The sequence below is a fragment of the Crinia signifera genome, chromosome 1 (assembly GCF_055691185.1).
Source record: "Crinia signifera chromosome 1, ASM5569118v1, whole genome shotgun sequence".
In the NCBI taxonomy this organism is placed as follows: Eukaryota; Metazoa; Chordata; class Amphibia; order Anura; family Myobatrachidae; genus Crinia; species Crinia signifera.
The window spans coordinates 372,459,825-372,465,862 of record NC_139217.1 but is presented as its reverse complement, the minus strand read 5'-3'; positions in this window follow the sequence as shown (position 1 = coordinate 372,465,862).

The window sequence follows — 6,038 nt, the reverse complement described above, 5'->3', positions numbered from 1 at the left end:
GTAGATTACCAGAGGACCAGAGAATCAACAGAAAAATAAGGGATTTTGCTATGTACCCTTGATTGAGGATCAACTTTTATATTCTGTACCAACACCTGAAGAAACAAATAAATACGCCCTTTGGATGAAAAACGTCTTTGCTTACTTCACTGAAAATTGTGGACTTTCTTACCTGAATTTTATGTTTTAAATTAGTTGAAAGTATGTACACAAATAGAGACACACCTATGAGCAGACCACCTAACCAGAACACTGGTCATGCCCCCCACATGATTAGGTGCTGGCTACAACCCCTATTATTGCGCATAACAGGCCCTTGATAATTTTCCAGGCCCATTTAGACCTTAATCTGGCTCTGCCACCTTAGTGCCTAAGCATACCCCCTTAGTGCCTTACCCTAAGAACTCTCCCCATCCCATTTTCTCTCTCTCATCTTTTTCTCTCCCCATGCCCCCCCCCACACACACACACACACACATTTCTCTCACTTTTCTTTCTCTCTCACCTGCTCTATCTCCCCCCCTGCCCATTCTCTTTCTCTTAACACTTTCTTACTCCAGCTCAATCTCATCACTCTCTCTATCCCTGGTCTGCTTGTCTCTCTCTCTCTCTCTCTCTCTCTCTCTCTCTCTCTCTCTCTCTCTCTCTCTCCCTTTTACCCTCTCTTAGGGCAGTATTCAATGTTAAAGTTCTCCGTGCATGGAGAGCGTTTTATTTCGCTCTCCATGCACTCTCCATGTTTTTGCGGAGATTCTCCGCGTTCCGGAGCCTCCTGCTCCCTCTATTCAATGTATTTAAGACTCGCCGCCACTCGCAGCGAGTCTTAACCCCTGCAGCGGACGAGCGTCCGCAGCAGGGAGCTTTCAGGGAGCCGGGGGACGGAAGCAGCCAGAGAGAGATTAAAGTCTCCCTGGCTGCTCCAGAGGAATGTATAGGGCTATAGCCAGCGGGGGACCCAGTATTCACTGCATCCGAACGTGCATATTAACTATCGGGTGCAGTGAATATATGAATATCTAATGAGCGGCTCGAGCGCTCGGGCCCCCTGCTGGCTGCACTGTGTAAAAAAAATAAAAAAAATAAATAATGAAAAAAAATATTTTTTTTTAAATTAAATATATATTCATGTGCTATAAGCACATGAATAAAAATAACATGCCCCTTCACAGGAAAAAAAACCTGATTTTTTGACACCAAAATTAAAAAAAAAAACCTTTCCGTTTAAAAGTTCACATTCCAGCTCTCCATCAAAAGATGGAGAATTTCTACACGGAGAGAGACGGCGAAAATCACTTAGAAAGACGGAGAACATTTCACATTGAATAGGGTTGCTCGCTTTTGGAGAGCAAAATGCTCCGTCCAAGGCGAAAAAAGCACAAATTCTCCACAAAACACGGAGAACTTTTCTCATTGAATACTGCCCTTACTCACCATCTGTTCACACCCTCTCTCTCTCTCTCTCTCTCTCTCTCTCTCTCTCTCTCTCTCTCGTGGTGGGGCTTTCAAAATGTTGCTATAGTTACACCAAAGTGTTTTCTAATGTGTGTGTATATATTTGGTGGTGTGTATACGTTTGGTAAAGTGTGTGTGTGTGTGTGTGTACTGTTTCTGGTTGAAGTGTGTGAGTGTGGGGCATTTATTATGTATATAAGCAGCACTGCTACCGTGAGCATTTCTTTTGTGTATATACAGTAGATGGATATGTTACTGTGGGCATTTATTATGTATATCAGCGCATAACCGCGCATGCGCAGAGCCCCCGGCTTCCGGCTCCAGGCATCGCAGGGACGGGCTCCTTTCGGAGCCCGGTCCCTGCGCCCTCAACCTTGATACATTGAGGTGATATGATCGCATTTTACAATGCGATCCTGGGCGGTAATATTCCACCCAGATTGCATTGTAAATGCGATCTTGATAAATGTGCCCCTATATCTGGCACTGACTGTGTGCATGCGAAGCCTATCAATTATAGGGCCAGATTCTCTAAGCTTCAAAAGTGATAAAATAGAGAGTGATAAACAGCCAGCCAATCAGCTCCTGTCTGACATTTTTCAAACACAGTCTGTGACATGGCAGGTAGGAGCTGATTGGCTGTCTGTTTATCACTCTTCATTTTATCACTTTTGAAGCTTAGAGAATCTGGCCCTTAGTCAGGTCTGTGAAATCGCAGCCCTGCAAATAGGTCTCAAATGAGGCCCAATTTGTAGGGTGGATCTATTTATGACAGGTAATGCAAAGCTTTTGTATGGGCGCCTCTTTCATAGGATAGGCTAATGCCCCTTTCAGACCGCACTTTTAAAACGGTAAATTGCCGTTTTTTTACCGTTTTAAAACGGTAATGTGTGCGGTCTGAAAGGTCCAGTCCCACTTAACCGGTTAGAAAATGCAGTTTTTTCTAACCGGTTAAAATGCAGGGTCCTACCCGTTTCTGAACCGGTATTTTAGCCAAAAAATCGGCTCAGAAACGGTATTTAGGACCCAGCCAATGAGCTGGGTCCTAAATTCAGCACAGTGAATACTTAATGAGCGCTCATTAAGTATTCACAGCACTGGAGCCCCCCCGCGCGCGTGTCGACACCCCCCGCGCGCGTGTCGACGCCCCCCGCGCGTGTCGGCGCCCCCCCCGCGTGTCGACCCCCCCGCGCGTGTCGACGGCCCCCCCGTGTCGACTTACCCCGTGCCGGTATCTCCGTTGTGGTTCCCGGCACTGCAGCTCAGTATGCTCGGAAAGCACTTATGAAAAAAGTGTCTTTCAGAAAATGGCTGCCCCCATACGGAAGACAGTTTTTTTAAACTGGGTTTCCTATGGGGCAGCCATTTTCTGGAAGACACTTTTTTCATAAGTGCTTTCCGAGCATACTGAGCTGCAGTCCACAACGGAGGTACCGGCACGGGGTAAGTCGACACGGGGGGGGGGCGCCGACATGCGGGGGGGATGGGGGGGGCGTCGACACGCGCGGGGGGCGTCGACACGCGCGGGGGGCGTCGACATGCGCTCGGTCGACACACGAGGGGGGGGGGGGAGCTGCACGGAGGGGAGTGCTGAAGGCTGCACTGGCTTTAACCCTGTATTTGGAAAGCTTCCAAAAACGGGTCTGCCAGTGTCAAAAAATCGGCACTTAAACGGTAATATACCGTTTAAGTGCTGCGGTCTGAAAGGGGTTTTATCTGGCAGACCCGTTTTTGGAAACGTTTCCAAATACAGGGTCAAAGCCAGTTATGCGGTCTGAAAGCAGCATAAGTTACTGTACTCTCCTCCTCTCTTACAGCCTGTGTTTATTTTTTTTATTTTTGTTACAAAATATTAAAACTTTATTGGCAAAACAATATATGCAGAGGGACAGACTGCTATTATGATGTCACAATGTCATTATGATATCACTATGGCTTTGTGCTACATAACCCAGCTCACTGCACAGACAAGTGTCTTTGCTGCAGGCTCACTGGACAGTAAGCATCTATTACTCACTGTACAGAGTTTACAGCTATTACTTGGTATTTGCTTTTAATTAGCATCAAGTTAATATTGAAATGGATTCCTCTAACAACAGCTCAGGGGAATCTACCAGTCCATGGACTGATGAAGAAGAATATAATGAAGAACAGGGTGTAGGTCCTGAGGGAGAACCACCCACTAATAATTCTGTTTTTTTGGGATCTATGACCGAAGATCTGGGAGAACAACAATGCGGCGAGCATTTCTATGAGCTAAGACCGGCGACGGCTGCAGAAACTGAGGAGGAAACTCTCATGGTGACCAGAGAGAATGGAAAAGTGGAGATTGCGATGTTCGGTGATACTATCATGCATCGATTTGACCGCTATGCTCCTCATAATGGCTGGATGGAAATGCAGATGGAGTACTATTCAACGTGGCAGAGCCGGCCCTAGCCTAAATTACGCCCTAGGCAAGATTTTGACTGTTGCCCCCTAGCACTGCCACTAGTTCCGTCTCCCCTTTCCCAGCACCATCAACCCTCATCATAGCAGTCATCATTTTGGTGTCCCTACCCGCAATATTTTAAATAGAACCAGCACACCCATTCGGTGCCTTTTTTGCTGAAAATTCGCCTTATTTGCATTGTTATGACCAGCACACACAAGGAGCTTCTGCTGATTAAAATGATATGCGGCATGCCTATATTCTGTGTGCGACTGTGGCTGTACCTGCATACGGAATGCTATGTTACAGTGATTTCCATGAATACACTATTTCATATGCAGATACAGCCTCACTCACACACACAGAATATAGGCATGCTGCATATCATTTTAATCAGCAGAAGCTGCTGATGCCCCTAGGCATTCCAAATGCCCTAGGCAATTGCCTAGTTGGCCTATGCCTAAGGCCGGCCCTGCAACGTGGACCCTCGATGTGAGAGCAGAAAGGGACACCAATGCAACTGATGAGCCTGACTCCGGGAATGGAGATAATGGCAGCCTGGTTGCAGAGACCAATGCCAAACTGGAGGAAGTGGTAGTATCTCTTCCCAATGACACCGTACAGGCAATAGAACACCATGCTGAAATAAAGCAGAAAAATGCTGAACTGAAAGATCTGCAGCATCAGCAGAAAGAGATCCGTGGCAGACGTCGTGATCAGACCGCACGCTTCTGGTGGCAACGACTAATAAAACGGATTGGAACATCAGTGCTGAATGTAATCCACAGACGCAACAGGGTTGCGCCCATTGTATGAAGGTTTAAGGGTGAGCGCCAATATATTCCAACTGTTCCTAATGGACCATTATTTTTGGAGCTCTCATGCCCAAATCATCATAAACCTGAACAGAAAAGAAAGCTGGGGATTAGGGCTACTGGCGACACCCCAATAAAAAAAAACGACATTAGGCAGCCACCCCATGGGTGTGTTGGAAGAGCTGCTAATACTAACCATACCCCCTTAGTGCCTATCCCTACACCTCCCTTCTTAGTACCTAAGCATACCCCCTTAGTGCCTTACCCTAAGATCTCTCCCCATCCCATTTTCTCTCCCTCATCTTTTTCTCTCCTCATCCCCCCCCCCCCCCACACACACACACACACACACACACACACACACACATTTCTCTCACTTCTCTTTCTCTCTCACCTGCTCTATCTTCCCCCTGCCCATTCTCTTTCTCTTAACACTCTCTTACTCCAGCTCCATCTCATCACTTAATCTCTCTCTATCCCTGGTCTGTCTTTCTCCTCAATCTCTCTCCTCTTTCTGCGCAGTTTCCCTTCCTCTCTATAACAGTCTTTCTCTGTCACCCTCCCTCTTCCTGAGACCTTCTCTCTCTCCCTTTTACCCTCTCTTACTCACCATCTGTTCACACCCTCTCTCTCTCTCTTTCGTGGTGGGGCTTTCAAAATGTTGCTATAGTTACACCAATGTGTGTTTCTAATGTGTTTGTATATATTTGGTGGTGTGTATACGTTTGGTAAAGTGTGTGTGTGTGTGTTTGTGTGTACTGTTTCTGGTTGAAGTGTGTGAGTGTGGGGCATTTATTATGTATATAAGCGTCACTGCTACCGTGGGCATTTCTTTTGTATATACAGTAGATGGATCTGTTACTGTGGGTATTTATTATGTAGATAAGCGCTACCGCTACTGTGGGTAATTATTATATAAGTAAGTGGCTCTGGAACCGTGGGCATTTATTTTGTACATAAGTGGTTCTGGTACCATGGGCATTTGGTATATAAGTAGATCTGCTATCGTGGGCATTTATTTGGTATATAAGTAGATCTGCTATCGTGGGCATTTATTTGGTATATAAGTAGATCTGCTATCATGGGCATTTATTATGTATATGAGCAGCAATGCTACAGTGGTCATTTAAAATTTGTACGCCGCGCTGCTATCGTGGGCATTTAATATGTGTATAAGTGTCACTGCTACCATGGGGATTATTCTGCATATAATATTAGACAGTATGGGGTTAGGCCTTTTGTAAATTGCAGCTCCAGGCCCATGTGGACCTTAATCTGGCAATGGCCAATGCAATGGGCTGCAAACTGCCCAATGGTAGGTGCTTTGATCCAATGTTTTA